General features: G+C 46.5%; 1 protein-coding gene across 6 annotated transcripts in view; it reads left to right on the forward strand.

Moving 5' to 3' along the window:
• The first annotated feature begins 475 nt into the window (after positions 1 to 475).
• Positions 476 to 17,058, forward strand: part of Sipa1l1 (signal induced proliferation associated 1 like 1) — a 272,998-nt gene continuing 256,415 nt past the window's right edge. For 3 of the 6 annotated variants that reach the window (XM_051196264.1, XM_051196272.1, XM_051196273.1), the window contains exons 1-2: positions 476 to 563; positions 1,075 to 1,135. The gene's annotated coding sequence lies outside the window, so the exon portion shown is untranslated. Of the gene's footprint in view, positions 564 to 1,074; positions 1,136 to 1,330; positions 1,481 to 17,058 lie in introns of those variants that run through there. The other 3 variants (XM_051196265.1, XM_051196266.1, XM_051196267.1) reach the window with 3 other exon arrangements.

The raw sequence follows: 17,058 nt of genomic DNA on the forward strand, positions 1-17,058 counted from the left end.
AGAATAACAACGTAAGTGAGCTATGCTGAAGGGGCTGTCTCGTGGGGGCGTTAGGATGGGGAAAGGAAGGCATCTTGCGGGGGTTGGAGATGAGATTTTGCACAGGAAGTCTGATGAACCGAGTACATGGTGGACATTTAGAAGTAGAAAGATGTACTGGGTTCTACAGTACCAGAGCCTCTCCGACCAAAAGCGCCCAGCTCCGAGATGCAGGTCTACAGAAGCTCTCAGTCTGCCTCCAGCCTTCACTTCCCCACTGCTAGGCCCGGGGCATCGGAGGAGGCAGGTGAAGACTGCACCCGGCTGTACGGTCGTCATGGCAACCAGAAGTTCCGCGGTCCTCTCTACCCTGCTTCCACTTCCCCGGGCCCGAGTTGGGCTCTAGTCTCGCGAGACTCGCTGGAGCGCAGAACCCAGCGGTGGTGATCTCACCCGAGACTGAAGGAGGGAGGAGAGGAGGGAGGGAGGGAAGGGATGGGGCGGGGAGAAGGGCCAGTGCAGCGCCGCCACCGCCGGCAACTTTGTGAGCGAGTTCAGTACGTGCGTGAGCGAGTGAGCGGAAAGTCAGTGCGGCGCCGAGTCCCGGGGGGAGGGCCGGGGAGGGGGCGGGTGGGCCTGGGAGGCCGCTCGCAGCGCGCCCATCGCCGCCGCCCCGGGCTCCCTTCCCGCGTCGTCCCTGCGCGGGTCCTCCAGTCCCCGTGGGCAGTTACCTGTCCCCTCCCCCGCGGCCACGCAACTCCCCCTACACCGTGCCCAGCGCGGGGGTTCGCAGCCGGGACGCTCCCTGGGCGCCGCGCGCTCGTTCCCGGGAGCCGGCGGGCTGGATGGGGGCTCGGGGGCGCGAGCTGGGGCCCGGGTGCCTGCACAATAGTTGATGCCCAGGGAACCGGTCCCTTTGGCCCCCGCGGCGCCCTGAGCGCGGCCGCTGTGGGTCCCTCTTGGAGCGGGGCTGGGGAGCCGCGTTGAACCCGCCCCCGCGGGCCCTGCGCCTGGCGCTCGGAGCCTCGGATCTCCGCAGAGGAGGCGGCGAGCGAGCGCGCCCCGACAGTCTGCACGCTTTCTCTTTCTCCCTAGGGAGAGCGCGCGGACGACGCGCCCCGGACGCGCGGCTGCACCGGGAAGCCCAGGCCAAGGGGTAAGTGGCCCCGGGGGCAGGGCTGGGAGTGGGGGGCGGGGCGGCACTGCTGACAGCCCCCTTTGCTGTCCCTGGCCGGGGATTCGCGGCCCCGGAGCAGGACGCTCGCAGCCGCTTAAAGTTTGATTTCCAATTCGGTGGCGTGCTGGGGATCGCGATCCCGGCGGGGGTGAGTCTGCGTTCCACCGCGCCCAGCGCTCGTGCACGTTCTCACCTCGGGATCCGGATCTGCTCCCCTAGAGGCCCGGAGCCCCGTGTCCCCGCCTGGTGGCTGTGCTCACCCTGCGGTTCTGGGCTCCTCGGAGTGACCTTTCCCCGTCCGGTTACCCGGTGAGCGCGTTGCAGGTGTGCTGGAGGGATCAAGGCCCCAGTGGGTTGGTTAATGGTGGGGAAGGGAGATCTTCATCTGCGGTCCCGAGGGTGTTAATTTCCTTTTTGGGGGATTCTGGGGACTGAATTCTGAGGATGCTCCAACCTGCGTTTCTTGGAGGAAGTAAACCGCCCGAGGATCGGAGAGGCATGAGGGTGCTGTTTAAAGAACTTTTTCTCCCTTTTCCTTGTCCAACTTCGCTCCTGACCTTAAAGGCAACTTGCCAGGATCATAAATCGCTCCGTGGCATTTTGACGTGGGCTTGCAGTCGCGTTGGGCAGGTTGAAATTTCATCGGGGCTCATCGTATCCAAAACCAGAGGCACGGGAAATAGCTAGCTTTCAAGGGAGGTGTGCTGGATTGTTGGCATTCCTCTTGGAAGGGGACGGGGAGCTAGCTCCTAGACTGCCTTGAGGCTTTATAGATTTGATTTTTCCTGACGGCTAGTTGAGAGGCAGCCTTCACTGAAATTTATACTGCCTGGTACACGATTACGTTTCTAAACTCGAGCCAGTGATGCGATGCAAATTTCAGAGGGAGGTGTCGACTTTCATCAGGTTCCAGGTCTATCTGGATGAACTGGGGTTGGCGTTTCCTCTATAAAGCTAGCCTTTCATGTTGAAACTCTGACTCAGAGTCTTAAAGCCATTCTTTTTTATACTGGTACTCTGTGGGAGTTAAGTGTCAACTTTCTCCTGTTTTCTCGAATGGAATATCTTCCAATGCAAAGGCTCCCTGGCTGAATGTTTTATACAGTCAGAACATTAAGTCTTACTGAATTGTTCCTGCAACCTCGTTTAGGGACAGGAATGATTTTCTGTATCTTGATTTAACGACTCTCCCATATCCCCTTTTCCTTTCCCTGAAAGCTGCAATTAAGCTGCCTTTACCAGGATGTGGAAAAAAAAAAAAAAAAAAAAAAAAAAAAAAAGCTGGTAGGATTATACAGAGCAGTTAAAAGGTTTTAGTAAAGCAGTTTAATGGTCACTGATGTGTCCAACTATGAGGTGACAACCCAGTTATTAACTAGAATATCATTACTAAAACATTTTCCCATGAAATAAATTATTGATATAAGGCATTATTAACAGTGTTTTAAAATGACTTGGGTGATGGTTTGAGCATAAATGGTTAGGGCAAAATAAGACATTTGGAGTGCTGACTTCCTTCTCTGTCACTGAAAGTTTTTTTTTCCACCTTTCTAAAGGACTTTTGAAATTGAGTATTACTAATTAGATTTCTTCACTCAACCCAGAGAACGGGTTTAGCAAGTGGCCAGAGACAGTCAGTAGGTGTAGCTGTTAGCTGCTCTTTGAGTTGGGAATCATAGCCCTGGGACCCTGAACTTTAGATGTGACAGTCAAGCAGTGATAGCTATGACAAAGTTCTGTGGAAGGCCGATTTGAACTCTTGGTGGTAATTCCTCAGCACGTCACTAAAAAGACATCCTGAGATTAGTTTAACTCTTCCCTTGACTCAGATTTTCAGCGGTATTTCCTGGCTTTTGTATTCATTTCGTGTTTGCTTTGAATTATGTGTGTAGTTGTGGTGTGGTCTTCTCAACTTATTTTTTTTTTTTTAAGCAACTTTTTAAAAGAGCTTCCTAATAACATTATTAACATGCTATAGATTGAGCATCTCTGTTGACTGAGTTATGGTGTGCATATGTTGTCTTTTCAGCTGCAGTTGGATTTTTAAATCAGTGACTTTAAATGTTCTCTTAGAGTACACCACCAGTGGAACCGAACTCAGATTCTTGGCTAACTTAGTGGAAGGTTTATTCGGTGAATGATAAGGCTTGGTGCCTCTTGCCTACCTGTATTTCTGTTATCAAAGGTCCAGTCATTGCACAAATGTATGGCTATCATGAAGGTTTTCAGGTTACTTCTTAGATTGGAGCATTTTGGTTCACTAGCCAGACTGGATGTTTACCAAGGAAGACAAACAGTGCCCCGCCCCGCCCTCCCAGGTGCTTGAACTCTGATGGAGCAAGCTGCCTTTGTTTCACATGCAGAAGCTGAACCTCAGAATCAGAAAAATAAGATAAAAATAAGATTTCTCTGTATTTGTAACCTTTTGAGCCTTGTGAGTCAAGCTTTACTGAGTGCCACCCCCAGAGAGGATTTCCCTTGGATTCTGGGACTCCAGCGGTGAGCATGCTCATTTGGCCTCAGGGGTCTGTTGGTCTTGGGGGCCATGGGTACTCCCATATCTTAGGGTGCGAAGATACGCCCATGTCCAGAGTTTTGCGTGTAAGACAGTTTTGGTTTTTCAACTTATTTAAAAGGTTTGAAATATTTGTCTTCGGAGGTGTGGATTTCAAATCCCTGCTCTACCACAGTCTGCCTGGGGTGATCTTAAAAAGAAGCTGGACCCCTTTCCAAGCTCACTGTCTTGGGCTGCAGCTTGAGCCTACAGTTGTGTGGCAGCTTTGCTACAGTATAAAAATACTTTGTAGCTAAAGTCTCTTTGGCAATTGCTTTTTTTTACCCTCTGGTGAGCAGTCTCGTGGGTGGCTGAAAGGAGTTGGAGAATAATGCCTTTGGTCCAGCTTTCCCAGTTTGCAAGTGAGGAGCTCCAAGCCCAGGGAGTTGACATGATTTGTAGGTTATAGAACTAGATATAGCCAGATTCAGGATAAGTGGCCTTCCTGATTTAAACGTACTCCCCTATTTCATCTTTTGTTCTTTCCCTACTGTGTTAAAGTTTGTTTACTTTTCTTTCTCATACTTAAATATTTAATGATTATTAAATAATTAAAGTAAGGGAAAGGCAACACTGAAGGAAGTATATTATGGTTGGAAAGCTATGAAAATGGCAAAGATGTCCTGTTTGGTACCTAAGCTTTGGAGGTACTCAGATAGTTTAGTTATGGGAAAAGGAATCCTAAGTTAAAGTTTCTGCCCAGTAGAGCATGGAGGCTTTATTATTTTTATTAGTAATAACAATTATTATTATTCTAAAGATTCCTTTATCATCTCAGTGTTCTGGTGCTCTTTAGAAAATTCAAAATTTTGCAGGTATTAAAGGCCTGCACCACCACCACCTGATCAAAGTCTGACTTTTCTAAAGAGTATATGGCTAGGTGGTGGTGGCACATGCCTTTAATTCCAACTCTCGGGAGGCAGTTGCAGGTGGATCTCTGTGAGCTCAAGGCCAGCCTGGTCTACAAGCCTAGTTCTAGGGCTGTTGCACAGAGAAAGCTTGTTTTGAAAAAGAAAGAAAAAAAAAAAAAAAAAAAAAAAAAAAAGAGAGAGAAAAAAGAAAGAACAAGAAAAGAAAAGCCAATTTCTCATAACTTGTAAAAGGAAGGAGTTGGACTTGCCTTGTTTCTGGAACAGTGGCAACTTAGTTTGTCAGCTGTCTCTGTGGAAGTGTGTGTGGGGGTGAAGGCCAGTCGGGTGGAGGGTTGCAGATGCAGCAGACACAGGTAGTAGGAGCCCTCTCTGGGAAGGGAAACCCAGTGGGTGTGATCTGAGTGTGGAGATAGGAAACATCCCTGCTGGCTGAAGACTGAAGTATAGGAGACGGGCTGCCCCTGTCCTGGGTGGAGGGGGAAAGTGTAATGTTATTGCAGGATTCACAGAGAGGCTGTGTTCTAGATCACTCAGCCCAAGCCAATCACTTCTGCCCTTTTACATGTTGGAAAGTTGGCCTCATGGCATTTGCTTTCAGTTGTATGCCTCATAATTAAAATCAAAACATACTTGTAAGGTAATTTTTCAGATGTATATTTAAGCAGGTTATTCCAAACTGATAGCTTTTTTTTTTTTTTTTTTTTTTTTTCTTTGATGAGTTCTGGTATGTAAGCCATGAGAAGGTAGGGATAATTCCTCTGGCTCCAGCTCTCTTGAACACAGGTCATTTGAGCAGGGGACAGAATGACACAGTTTAGTCTACTTTGTCACCAGGATGGTAAGGGAAAGCATCTGAGTGCATCTTTTGAGGGAGAGAAAACTTGGCCTTCTCATCGCATCCTTATCCATCTTTTCTATTTCCTCTGTCCAGATGGAATAAGAGGTTTTCTTTTGGGACAGGGTCTCACTGGGTCACCATGGATAACCGAACTGTCATGTAGACATGTAAATCAGGCTGCCCTTGGACTCACAGAATGAATGATTTCAGAAAGGCATGGAGGGGCATGAGGGTCTTGTTAGTGTGCGGTAAGGATGGTGAGGCTGTTGCTTCTCGTGGTCTGAGAGAACTTCCAGCTGATGGAATCTAGTTGGTTATTTCTCTCTCGAATTAGATTTGTAGGGTTCCTAACTTTAAGTTGTGGGAAACAGGCAGTTACATAACGTTAGATGGAGACTAAGCTTTTTGTAAAATGCTGGCTTGGAGATGGAGAGTTGCTGGGTTTTACAAAGGGGTCACTCAAACACTGCTGTGGCTGTAAGGACATCCAGCCACAGTTTCCTGGGGTCCCTTCTTATTTCCTCCATCTGAGCCCTTTACTGGACTGTGGACAGGTGTGGCCATTGATTGTTTTTCGTGGTTCATTCAGGGCCTTGCTTCCTTTTATAATGAGTTCTGACCTCGGAAGGTAGCTCTTGAGAAATTAAAAAGCAGAGGGCCATGTGCCAGCTGCTGTCTGGAACTCACCATCATCTGGGATCTCTCTCTTTCTCACCCTCTCCCTCCTCCCTCCCCCTCCCTCTTTACTTTTCTGTCTTTTGCCTCCACCTCCCAATGTCCATTTCATCCAGTGAAGGGGATTGAACTCAGGCAGCTGCTCTACCACTGATGGACACCCACAGCCCTGGTTAGTGTCCTTTACCTTAGCCTCCTATATTGCCTTTCTGTGATTAATGAATGCTTTCATATCATAAATGGTAGGATTTCACCCTAGTGTTTCCTAAGCCTCTTGCATTTCCTTCCATGCACTCAGAGAAGCAGTTGGTACCTGTAGGAGGATGCTCAAGATTTTGCTGTTTTATTCTTTGAGTCACCTGTGTGTACTGACAAGGACTAAATGGAAAGTCAGCATCTTAAACTCACAAAAAGCAGAGTGAAGAGGACTTGCTTATTAGCATTTGTGAGGCCCTGGAGCCAGCCCCCAGCATTCCTCCCTACAAAGCAGCCAGTCCAGTTGTGACTCCTGAAGTACATACTGCCATACTGCATGTCACCCAAAGACTTTGAAAGAAACACCTGTCTGCTCTTGAAATGAGAGTCAGTGTGGAGCTGATCAAATTCTCCCTCTTTGCAAGCTCCACAGAGGACTTCAGAAGATTTCATTGGTTTGCCTATGGTGGTTTGTGTGTATGTGTGTGCATGCGTATGTGTGAGTGTGTGTGTGTGTGTGTGTGTCTCACAGAAAGGAAGCTTCAGAAAGGACCTTGAATTGATCTTGAAGATTGGAATGTTAACTCGAGGCATTTTGTGTTTTCATAGGCATAAGACTGTATAGAGGCCAGAGGTCAGCCTTGGAGATTGTTCTTCTGGGGTCATCCTGTTTTGTTTTTGTTTTTTATTTTTTGAGAGAGGTCTCTCACTAGGCTAGAGCTCTGGAGTGGGTGAGGCATGCTGGTTAGCAAGCTCTAGGGAGCCTGCCTGTATGTCCCCACCTCCCTCTCATACTTGGCTCTTCTGTGGGTTCTGGGGATGGACCTCAAGGCCTTGAGCTTTGGTGACTGAGCTGCCTCCCTAGCCTCTCAGTAGGTAGTCTCAGCACCATTTGTTAATTCTTCCCATAGCCTCATGGTAGATAAGGGTCTTTAATGAAGGCTGTAGAAGTTAACTGGATTGTTTTTAAACATGTATGTATGTGTACCATGTGCATTCCTGGTGCCCAGTGAGGTCAGAAGAGGGTGTTGGATCCCCTGGGGCTGGAGCCATAGTCCAGCTGTGAGCTCCTGTGTGTCAGGAACTGAACCCAGGTCCTCTGGAAGAGCAATTAGTGATCTTAACCGCTGGGTCATCTCTCCAGCCCTTGTGTGTTTACTCAGCCAAAGCTACCTGTTTTATTTCTGACACAAAACAGTTGAAGCTGTTTATTATGAAAGTAGTCCTTATGAAATGTTCTTTATGTGGAGGAAAAAAGAGACAGTTTTGTTTCCTGGTTTCCAAGGAGATAGGCTTTGGCAAATTTTATTTTATCAAGTGCTTTTCTAATTAAGAAAACTAAAGGAGACTGCCTGTAATGTATCTTGGCTACACTTTCCCTGAGGATCCAGGGGCTCTCAAATCTTGGTCCCTCCCACTCCCACGTCTAGTCCATCCCAAGAGAACCTAGAAGCCTCCCTGATTCTGCATAGAAGGGTCATAACCTTTTAGATCCCAGTCTTTCATTTGTTCATTTAGCAAGTCTGAATTCAGTTTCCTTTAGCATCTACTCTTAGGAGTTAATTGTTGTATTAATGAGATTTAAGGCTTTGAGTGGTTGATACTGGAAACAACTTTGAAAGCTCTGAAGAAAGAGATGTAGGTGTTTTTTTTTTTTAAACTCTTAAGACATTTTAGCAAGAAAACTCTGTAATGGCTAGTACTTTAAGCATTCGTGTCCTTCTGATCCAAAAAGAATCATGATTTAGACTTTGGCTGTGGAAGGGTTCTTTCCGGGTCATTTTGGTGATGACACTTCTGAATCCTCTAGACCTTTTCATGTCACTAGTGTCACCCAAGAGACTCCCTCGTACACCTGTGATGGGGAGGGTCTAGAGTGAGAGCCCTTTCTCCTAGGTGCTGCGGCCTGAGTCTTGGAGAGCACCAGTGCTTGTGCGGGGCGCTCTTGAAGCGCCGTCCCCCGGTGCAGACACACTGGAGGTTCCAGTACCAGTGCTTTCAGTCAACGTGGCATTTGCCCCTGCTGCCACACATTCCGTGTTCAGGCTGCCCAGTACAGTGGTCCTGACCCCTTTGGTGGAACCCCCCCTCTAAAAAATAAATATTTATGTTATGATTCTTAAATATACCATAAAGTGCCATTATGAAGTAGCAGCAAAAATAATTGTATGGTGAGGGTCACCACTACATGAGGAGCTGTATTAAAGGGTTGTACATAGCATCAGGAAGGTTGTGAACCACTGGCCTAGTGGGAGATTTTCTGTCTTTGTAAAGTTTGCATTTCCATTTTAATTTGTGGGCGGGAATCTCACGTAGTATTGATAATACATTAAGCGGTTCAGTTACGCTAAGAAGAATGTAAAGCTTTCCTCCCATGAGGGAGGGCTGTCTGTTGGCTGTGTAAATGTGGTCTCATTGTTGCCAGAGAACACTGGAGACTATTCCAGCCTCGGCTCTGCTGACTGCTACGTGTGATTCTGGCTGCTCTTTCATTTATTGGTGGGCAGCCCTCTGTGAGTGCTTTGTAGAGGAAGGTACCCTTTTTGTCAGAGGGTGCCAGCAGGCAGCTCTGGGGGGAGGTGAGACACCCTTGGGAGGGTTTCCGTACAAAGCTGTGGTTTTTATTTTTTTAATTTAAATTTTATGTGTATGGATGGATGTTTTGTAAACACTTATGTCTGTGCACCATATGCGTACAGCGCCCCTGGAGGCCAGAAGAGGGTGTCAGATGTCCTGGGACTGGAGGTACAGATGGTTGCGAGCTGCCATGTGGGTGCTGGGAATTGAATCTGGGTCCTCTGGAAGAGTAACCAGTACTCTTAATCGCCGAGCCCCTAAAGCTGTGTTTTAAAGGCCAGCTTCTCTGAACAGTGCTTCATAGAACCAGGAGGGTGTGCGTGGAAACAAAAGGAATACGATAGCAGAAGTGGGGTGATGAGAAGAGGCTGGGTTCTGGGTGTGTCTGTGGGGTTGACCTCGTTTCCTGGGGAGATGGTTATACTGCAAGTGTGCAGTCAGGGATGACACTGGTGTAATACAGGTGCCATGGACCAAGTGGCGGTGACTAGAGGAGCAGGTTTGGGTGGGGAGTTCAAGTTCACAGTTGATTTGTACCTGTTAAGTGTGAGATGCATGTTGACATCAAGTGGGCAGTGAGCTGGTGTGTCAGTGCTCATGAACTTAGGTTTCCTTATCTGTGAAATGGGGAAGTATCTACCCTTCTCAGAATTCTGGAGGTTAAATGAAGGTAGAAACAGCTGTGATAGTCCTTACAGACTTTGGGATGTCTGGAACCACTTAGTTCATGAGCCAGTGTGTTCTGTGGCTGGCTGGTGAGAGCCTTTCTCGGATTCATCCTTGAGGCCTAGACAGCTCCCTGGGGAACTTGGAATTTTAGCTCTCTAGGCTGTCCAGTCCTAGAGCTTCCTTCTGTATAAATCCAGGGAGGCTGCTTGGGTAGTGTGTGCAGACCTGCTTCTTAAGAAACATGGCTTTGACAGGGCAACTTCATTTAAATGTAAGGGTACCATATTGGGAAAGCATATCATTTCCCAGATAGTTTATTATTTTAGGCTTTCATAAGTTAGGTAAGTTCATAGTTGATGATTTATCAGGGCAGATTCATTGGAAATGCTCTATGTTTCTCAGTTCAGAATACCTCATTATATTTCTAGTTAGGTTTGTTTGTTTGTTTGTTTTGCAGATGACATATAAAACGTATTTGGACCTGATGTGTTGGCTTAAAATTTAGGATCAAATAAAGATGTTGAAAGCACCAGCCCTATGTTTTGATAAACAGCATTTTGAATTTATTGTATGTGTTTCCTTAAGGTAGCTATAAAGATGAAGTGTGTTTCCTTGCATGACACCTTCCCAATGTGATTCTTTACATGACACCTTCCCTTGGGGCAGGAGAGGTGGCTTAGAAGTTAATAGTTTTGCAGAGGACTGCATTGAGTTCCCAGTACCCACATGGCAGCTCCCAACTGCTCTTAATTCTAGTTCTGGGGATCAGATGTACTCTCCTAATATCTGGGTCCCTGCATACTTGGGTTATGCATAGTAACACTCAGGCACACATGCATACCCAGGATAAACATTTAAAAATAATCAATACTTTCCCAATAGTGTCTTTTGTTCTAGAGAATAGGTGGGTCGTGTTTTGTTTTTTGGGGCAGTTTTAGACAGAGACCGGTGCTTTTGATAGGTTGTGTGCATTCAGGATGGTGAGGCCAAGAACTTGAGCGATGCTTTGTTGTCTTCAAAGACGTTGTTCAGAGTTGGACCATCAGTCATGCTGGACTTGCTCACATTCTGTAGCCCAGACAGACCTTGAACTTGGGGTCTGTCTGTATCTCCTCTGAGTAGTTAGGACCACAGGCTTGTGCCAGCAAGGTTCTATTGGGCATTACTGTGTGTGCCCATTGCAGGTCCTAGGATATATAGAGAGATGAAAGGTATGTTGGAGGCTCTGGTCATTAGTGTGACCTATTGAAGAACCGTTGTTAGAGCACTGAGCATTCTGGGTGTTGAGTGGGAAGAGGAGCGATGGCTTTAGCCATGACGACAGTATGAAACGGTGAGAGCTATTTTTAGGTAAGTGTCTTGGAGGCAGAAATTATTTTGGGTGCTCCCTGTTGTCAAGCAAGAAAAACTTTCATTTTGTTAGGCATTTGGTCATATCTTCAAATTAATTTTTATAAAGATTTCATTTTTATTTTATGTGCATTGGTGCTTTGCCTGCATGTATGTCTGTATGAGGGTGTCAGATCCCACGGAATTGGAGTTACAGACAGGTGTGAGCTGTCATATGGGTATTGGGAATTGAACCCAGGTCCTCTGGTAGAGCAGCCCATGCGCTTAAATGCTGAACCATCTCTCCAGTTCCTACATCCTCAACTTTATAACATGGGTCCATTCATTTGCTTAGTAATTGTTCATTTGCATAATCCATTTTTCCTGCAGTTGGCTCACTGTACATTACTTTGTTTCAGCTTCCAAGAACAAAAAGTGTACAGTATAATATTGACACAATTACTAAAAACCACAAACCTTTCTGTTTATGAGACTGATGTGCTAATGAGGCACCTCCTTTCTGTTTATGAAGTGTATAGTATAGGCTTTAGAACAATTGTAAGAACCCTCATGAAGGGATCTGTGTTTAAATCACCATCTTTTCCATCCTTGTTTTCCTCCTTAGAAGGAGCTGACTTAGTCTCCCTGAAATTTCCTTTTAGGTTTTCCAGATCACCCAACAGTTGTTACTGTAGCTCGTGTGTGGTAGCTTCTGCTGGTGAGACTCTGTCTAAATGTCTGAAGTTACAGTGTTTAGTTATGTATACCTTGGGGTTTCTCTTACAGCTTTTTTACGTCATCCCCTACTGTCCCATTTTCCCATTTAAACTGTCCAAGTCAGCATTTTTTGGTGTATTCCTAGAGGTGTGTCACCATCTCTTTCCTTAAGCAGAACATTTTTCATTACCTAGCAAAGACCTCCACATCCATTTGCAGCCGCTCCTCACCCCCCATCACACCCACACATCCGTCATCACTGCTTCCTCACTTCATAGACTTGCATAGTCTGTGTGTTTCATGTAAATGTAAGCATGGAGCATGCTACATGGGGGGACTGGCATCTGCCTCCCAGCTCTGTCACAGCACTCAGTGTTTTGGTTGTTTTCAAGACAGAATCTCACTATGTAGCTCCGGCTGTCCTGCAACTCACACTGTAGACCAGGCTAGCCTCAGATTCACAGAGATCTGCCTGCCTCTGCCTCCCAAGTGCTGGGATCAGAAGCGTGTGCCACCACATCTCATCTCACCAAAGCACGTTTTACATCTTGCGAACACTTGCACTTTTTGGAAGTATTTTAACGGAGTCAAAAGTACAAAATCCCTGTGCTGATGCAGAAACTGCAGCCTGTGCTGTGACTGGAGAAATGGTCAAAGTTGCCAGGCACTGCGTATGTGGGGGGGGGAGAGAGAGAGAGAGAGAGAGAGAGAGAGAGAGAGAGAGAGAGAGAGAGAGAGAGAGAGAGAGAGAGAGAGAGCGCCTTGGGGCTTTTAAAACAAAGTAGGTCCTCTGTGGTACACCCTGACTGTCTGTGTTCCTGGCTTGCTGCTCCTCACCCAAGTTATTGCCTTGCTTCTACTTTGAGTGTTTCAGCTGCCTGTCATTGTCCCTGAGCCTTCCCTTCCTTCACCTTGTCTGACATTTGACCACGTTTACTGATGTCCCTCTGTGAGTGTGTCCCTATTTGCAACATTTCTCCTCGGTTTACTGCCACCCTCTTGGATCCAACCCTTCACTTTTATGTTTTAGTGGCTGGGGTAGTCTCCTTCACAACCACTGTGCAGTTCTGAGTAATGTCACACCGCACGTGGTAGCCTGCAGCCCAAGTGTCTAGCATGCAGTGTGCAGCAAGCCACACCCCTTCTTCTGTGACTAGCTTGGTGTCGCTTTCTTTCCTGTTTATGTGATCGATCTCATTGTCTTCTGCTAGACTGTCTCTCACTTATATGCTGGGCTCTGTTCTGCGTATTTACTTTGTCTCAGTTTTAGTTGTATTTTCAGCTTTACTCATCTCTTGTTTAAAAAGTATACACAGTCACTGACAAGCTTCTTTTTTCCCTGTAACCAGGCTGGCTTCAAACTCCTCATCTTTCCTCTGCCTGTGGAATGCTGGGATGATAGGTGTGTCCCACCACTCCCAACTTGAACTCTAGTTTCATTTGGATCTTTCTCATCCTTTAAGAGCCACCTCTTCAGTGGGAACTACTTGGGCACTGTAGCTCATCCTGGTTCTTCCCCTCTTCTGAAGTTTACTTTGCTCCATTGTATGTGAAAATCCCCAGCATGTACTAAGTGCAGAGTTCTCATGCTAGAATGTCATTAGAGTAAAGTATGTTTGCACATCAGAAAGGCCTTTTCCAGAAGAGCCACCTACAGGTGTGCTTGGCACTCATGCCTGAGGATCGATCCTGGACGGGGTTAGAGACATTCAGATTCTACCATTAATTGTGTGAGTGGGTCTCAGGCCCAGTGGGTGGCGTTGTAAGTACACAGAGCCTCCACTGTTAGATGTCCACATTGAAGTCAGTGAAATCACTTGGAAACTTCTCAGGCAGATGACACTCTTCATCCTGAAAGCCCACGAGTGTCTCGTGACTTCCTGGATTTGCCCTTGTGTTATAAGAAGATGTAAATAAAGTTTTTGGCTTTGTTTGCTTAAGACAGAGCCTAGACTGTGATGCAGATGGCAAGAGAAGCCCTCTGAGTTCTTTCCAGATATACCTTCTTAGAGGCTAGGGACCCTTCCTCATTTTGCATGTTTCTTTATTCACCCCAGAACTTTTTAGCCTGCTGTTTACTGACTTCGCTCCTTGGAGGAGTTGTTATATGTGTTGTTTTATCCAATTATCCTTACTAATTTTTTTGCCTGAAGAGGAGCCACCTAGTGTTCAGTTGTTTCATGGCAAGAGCTTCCTAGTCATATGATTAACATTGGCCGTGATTATTGAGCATCTACTTCATGTCACACGATTGTTAATCTCTAACAGGCCTGCAAGGTAGATATTAGCACTGGGAATGGGGATCATGCTGCTGAGTCCATGTGACAGGATTCTTTCCTGTGTCAACATGCACTGTAAGGGCTGTATTTCATTCAGTGTCAGCCATCTCTTGGGAGTATAGTTATCTCAGTGTGTTTTGGTTATGTGAGTACTGTGTATTTTCCTGTTGGAAATACCAGAAAGTCCGTCCACTTATAATAGGGTACATACGACCACCCAGTCAGCAAAGCTTGTCATTTGTTTTAAACACTAGTTCATGCCGATGAAACACATTCTCCACCCATTTCCCCAGTGAAAGGCTGGCTTCCCAGTATAAGCTTTAAGTTAGGAATGCAGTTCATAATTAGTTCACGTTGTCCCGTATTGTTTCTTTTAAATCATTGCTGATGACCAGGAGTTCTCACAGTTGTCACATGAGTCACTTTCTTGGTGTGTCCTGGCTCCCAACTTGTGGGACTTTGTCTTGTCAGTGTGACCGCCACAGTTACCGTCTTTCACCAGACTCCACCAACAGGTTTGTCCTATGATAGATGGATACAGTGACCTTTCTCATGAGGAGCCTGAAGCTTGGGAAGGCTAGGGTATTTGCCTGGTTTCCAAACACCCACTTCCCTCTGTTGCTGGCTTCGGTAAGGTAACCCAGGCATTAGACGAATGAACTGTAGGTAGAGGGTGAAGAGAGCAAGTGTCTCAGACTTCTAGAGAAAGGTCTGAGTACAGTGCTGAATTTCCTCCCTTTAGGGGAGTCAGGCTCGGAGTCACTGAATGCCTTCTCTTGTCCAGCTAAGTTCACAGAGGTCAGAGAGCAGCCTCACAGTGGGCTTCCACATGCTTCAGAAGCCCACCAGCATCAGGTTGCAGTTTCTAGTATGAGCAGCTAGGTGGAATGTAAATATTTATAATTGTGGTGAAGCAAGTTTAAATCTTCACAGAATTTGTAATAAGGACAGTTTTGTTTTGTTTTTCCTAGAAAACTTCCTCTTCTCAGCCCAGGTGAGACAGAAAACCTGAGGCATCTGTTTTTGTGATGAAATGCTTGCTTTCTCATCGTGCTTTTTGGTTGCTGATGTGGTCACAGTCTGTCATCCTTCATTGATTTTTGCCTTAAAATTACCATGTTAACATCAACTTAGCATCTGCTTTGTTTGGAAATGAATGTCTTTTAAGAGCCTGGGGCATGGTAGGGACATACACAAGTATACGGTGTGTTAATGGAGGCGAAATAATCGAAACTATAAAGCCAGGTGTAGGCAGAGTCCTGGATTCTAGGACATGTGAGTTTGGTTGACAGTTCAGAGTTGAAACCATTAGCGCATGCTGGGGTGCGGTGAGAGGGGACACTGGCGCAGGCTGGGGTGTGGTGAGAGGGGACACTGGTGCATGCTGGGGTGAGGTGAGAGGGGACACTGGCGCAGGCTGGGGTGTGGAGAAAGTGTGTCTTTTCCACCCCATACATTTGTACTGAGCCACGGGCTCCAGCTGTTTGCAGGGTACAGCGTGCCCTCCTTCACGGTTTCCTTGTGCTTGAGACTTTCATGTTAAGTCAGCCTGGAAATCTTTTTACTTTGGGCTGTTAGGTAAAGCTTTTTGGTGATTTAATACCGAGTCTGGGCTGGTGTTATCTTAATCCTTTGTTTGCCTTAATATTTAGCGTTATTTAATCTTAGGGCAAAGATTAATTTTGGAGGATATTGTTAAACTTTGGTTGCTGAACAGGGCGGTGGTGTGCCTTCTGAACACAGCAGAGAGCCATGCTGTGACTTAGTGAATTTAATTCCCGGTGCTCCATTTTGTAGAAAGGTACTTGCAGTCATGTTCTTGATTCACTGCAAGTAAAGCAGTGTTGAGGGCAAGACTTTTGCTGTTGGCTGCAAGGACCGAGACCCAAGTCCATTAAGGACAAACCTTGTGCACAGCTTGATCACCTCACTGTCAGCCTACTAAGTCAGACATTACCTGGATATTTATTGCTTGCTCAACACATACTCAGCTGTTTTGTGGCAGGTGTGGGCTGTGGGTGAGGCCTGTACTGACTGCTGTGTCTTCAAGGTGCTTGCAGTTAGTGAGCCCTGGAAGAAGGAACCCATTTGAGTGCTCTGTCTTCTTGCTTTCTCTTGTCATGAAAACAGTACAAAGGCCATGTGCAAAGTTTAGAAACTACATAAAATATGAAGAGGAAAAAAGCTGACATCTTTGTGCCATGCATGGCCATGCCATGCTTATTGACTTGGCAGCCTTTAATCCCAGCACTCAGGAGGCAGAGGCAGATGGATATCTATGAGTTTAAGGCCAGCCTGGTGTTTGGAGCAAGTTCCAGACCAGCCAAAGCTATGGAGAAACCCTGTTTCGAAAAACTGAAGGGGGTGGGTGTGGGGGCTTCTGAGCAGGCAAAACAAGGAGAAAGGGAGCCTTTGTGGGACAGTTGATGGCATCCCAGCCGCTTTTCTCAAACACTCATTTTACTTGGCCTCTGCTGGAGAAGTAAGACAGAGTCATCTATCTTTTGAGAACAGAATGTGAGACATTTTAGCAGTTGCAGTCTTGTCCATGTTTATGGTTGGGAGAGTTTAACTTTGGGGAGGACAGCTATGAAACATTTTTTTAAATGAATGTGCATGCTTACACACACACACACACACACACACACACACACACACACCACCACCACCACCACCACCACCACCACCACCACCACCACCACCACCACCATCATCCCAGTCTGTTATATGCTAGCATTTTTCCACAACATACCTATGAACTCTAGGAATTTTCATTTTATAGTTTGGATGTAGAAGTGGACTGAGAGTGAGTTGCTTGTCTGAGTCACAGTGTTCCATGTGGGCAGTGACATGCAGACATCTTACAGTCACAGACTGAGTTCCACTGTACCCCTATGGTTTTCCACATTTGGAAAGAGGACAGTGATAATGGGTAACTCGCAGATGATGGAAAGGATGAACAGAGCCTGAAGGCTTTTCCTTGCGTGTCGGCTGGGGATACGTGACCAGTAGTAGGGTGGTTGCACGAGTGGGTAGGGGAGGAGGAAGAGCAGGGGTAGTTGGGACCGTTTGGTTTCCTTTTGGGTAGGCTTGTAGCTGGCCAGAGGTAATGAGGGCAGGGTGGGTACTCACTACATGGAAGATGTCTGTTTCTCCATGCATCTTTAATTCTTTTTCCACTTACTCAACAGGTGAAC

This window comes from Phodopus roborovskii, unplaced genomic scaffold (genome assembly GCF_943737965.1).
Source record: "Phodopus roborovskii unplaced genomic scaffold, PHOROB, whole genome shotgun sequence".
NCBI lineage: Eukaryota > Metazoa > Chordata > Mammalia > Rodentia > Cricetidae > Phodopus > Phodopus roborovskii.